Below are 2,721 nucleotides of genomic sequence, written 5' to 3'. Positions count from 1 at the left end.
ACACACACACACACACACACACACACACACACACACACAAATCACTTTCTTGACCCTTCACTGTTCCTCACTATTGAATGAATACCAGATCAGTATCATCAGGGAGCATAAATCAGGTTTGGCAGGTGTTACGACCCGCTCGTTTAAGGTTGTTATGTTAAATAAATATTTTCGTTTGGCATTTGGATTCACGTGTCCTCTTTATGCTGCATTCCCCTTTCTTTTTTCTGCTGAAACTTAGCAGGGGTTTGTAACACTAGGTAAATCTGGGTATCATCAGCATAGCTGTGATAGGCAATTTGGTTCTTTCTCATTATTTGACTTAGTGGGAGCATATACAGGCTAAACAAGAGCGGTGCAAGAATTGAGCCTTGTGGGACTCCGCATGTCATAGACATCCACTTAGACTTATGCTCTCCTATACTCACATAATACCCCAGACCACCCCTTTTAAGCGGACTCGGGTACAGTTCGCGAGTGCGCACCCGAGTTCGGAAGACAGCGAGCACATCATTCGAACGTACTGAACTCTTGATGTCAATCGAACCCGGGTGCACACCAAAAGTGCTAGAGTGAAAGCACCCTATACCTCCCACTGGTGGTTTGACGAAATCAGAGTTCTTAACTTTTTTTTCTTTTTTTTTGCAGTTCTGCCTGGTATTTTTTATAATGCAATATGCAGTTGTCATGTAAATACATGCATGCCACTTTTAAACAGCATTAACTTGTCTATGTAAATAAACATGCCTCTGTTTCTGTTTCACCTTTGATTTTATTTTATTGATTTTATTGGTAACTAAATTGATTGATTTGAAGTAACTGATTCAATTTAAGTATCTGACATAAAAGACAACACAGATAAATTTAATAAAATAATCATAAAAACTGCCCTTACAAAAGGTAAAAAAATATTGATCCTTAATAAAAAAAAGTAAATTTTTGACCCTGCTCTGGAGTCTTTATTTATTTGGAAAAAAAAAACAAAACAAAACTGGCACTGTTGAGTTTACTTAGGATCTGTTTATAGAGCGGTATTTCATATGAACTTTCCTTTAAATTTCTTTTAAATGTACTTATAAATGTCATTTATTTATTTATTTATTTATTTATTTTTAATGAGAGTAGTAGGACACAGCCTCCAGAATGAATTTCCATGAGAAGGAGAATCAGGACACTGACTTTAAAATGAGTTCTCCATCTGCTGGCTCAAGCTGTGATCAACCCATAAACTCTGCCTTTTCTGCCTTTAGTGATGCATCAGTGACCTCTGACCCCAGGTAAGACAATTGCTATTTTTACACGCTTTAATATATAATATATAAATGGAGATTGACTGAATCCTTTGATTGATGTCAAAAGCCTAAAGAATCCCGAAACCACATCTCCAGAACCAAGCTATGTTTCTATGAAGAGTCATGTATCCTTACTTAAGCCTCCGGATCTCAGCTTTGGAGCAGTGACCTCTGACCTGAGGAAAGACAAAACACTGATACTTAATATCTCACAAAAAAACATAAATCGAGATTGGCTGAATGCTTTTATTAAAGGGGACATCAGATGCCCATTTTCCACAGGTTGATATGATTCTTTTGGACAACTTTAAAGGCGATTTTCTCAATATTTTGATTTTTTTGCACCCTCAGATTCCAGATTTTCAAATAGTTTTCTCGGCCAAATATTGTCCTATCCTAACAAACCATACATCAATGGAAAGCTTATTTATTCAGCTTTCAGATGCTGTATAAATCTCAATTTCGAAAAATTGACCCTTATGACTGGTTTTGTGGTCCAGGGTCACATTTGGTCTGGATAAATGTGTCTTCTAAATAAATAAACGTAAAAGTATAGTGCATTCAAGCTATACATTAAGACAGGAATCAGCGGTTGAGATCAGAAATTGACAGCAAACAGCAGACAAGACTAATATGCTGTTTTGTCCATTGTCACTATCAGCAGGTGGAAGAGGCAGAGTCTCCATGTCACTATCAGCAGGTGGAAGAGGCTGAGATCAGAGTCTCCAGAACCCAGTGGTGTGTCTGTGAAGAGTAATACATCTATGATGAATCCCCCTGCACTCCGTGAGGCAACAGTGACCTCTGACCTCAGGTAAGACACTTGCCATTTTTACACTTGCCAGATGCTTTTTTTTTTAATTGACTTGCACTGAATTCCAGAAGCCTGCAGTCGGTGGGTGAACAGTACCTCATATAGTAGCATCACAGAGAGGCACAAAAATCACTTTCTTGAACCTGCTCTTTCTGAATCTCGGAACTGTAATTTGGTCTGGATAAATGTGTCTTCTAAATAAATAAATGTAAAAGTATAGTGCATTCAAGCTATACATTAAGACAGGAATCAGTGGTTAAGATCAGAAATTGACAGCAAACAGCAGACAAGACTAATATGCTGTTTTGTCCATTGCCACTATCAGCAGGTGGAAGAGGCTGAGATCAGAGTCTCCAGAACCCAGTGGTGTGTCTGTGAAGGGTAATGCATCTATGATGAATCCCCCTGCACTCCGTGAGGCAACAGTGACCTCTGACCCCAGGTATGACACTAGATGTTTTTTTGCATTGATCAGATTATTTTATACAAACGGCTTATTGTGCATTCCAGCAACCTACACACACACACACACACACACACACACACACACACACAAATCACTTTCTTGACCCTTCACTGTTCCTCACTATTGAATGAATACCAGATCAGTATCAT

At 38.5% G+C, this 2,721-nt stretch overlaps 2 long non-coding RNA genes across 2 annotated transcripts in view; one reads left to right on the top strand and one right to left on the bottom strand.

Annotated features, from left to right (window-relative positions):
• Positions 1–2,594, top strand: part of LOC107685886 (uncharacterized) — an 11,295-nt gene extending 8,701 nt beyond the window's left edge. The window contains exons 3-4 of the long non-coding RNA XR_001634001.1: positions 1,990–2,106; positions 2,432–2,594. This is a non-coding gene — a long non-coding RNA (uncharacterized LOC107685886). The remainder of the gene's footprint in view (positions 1–1,989; positions 2,107–2,431) is intronic.
• LOC107685888 (uncharacterized) overlaps positions 1–2,721 on the bottom strand; it is a 26,253-nt gene that overhangs the window by 20,512 nt on the left and 3,020 nt on the right. The gene's annotated exons all lie outside the window — the stretch shown is intronic.

This window comes from Sinocyclocheilus anshuiensis, unplaced genomic scaffold (genome assembly GCF_001515605.1).
Source record: "Sinocyclocheilus anshuiensis isolate Anshui unplaced genomic scaffold, SAMN03320099.WGS_v1.1 scaffold1074, whole genome shotgun sequence".
Classification (NCBI taxonomy): domain Eukaryota; kingdom Metazoa; phylum Chordata; class Actinopteri; order Cypriniformes; family Cyprinidae; genus Sinocyclocheilus; species Sinocyclocheilus anshuiensis.
The sequence above is the reverse complement of the archived record's forward strand: the minus strand, read 5'-3'. Positions and strand labels throughout refer to the sequence as shown.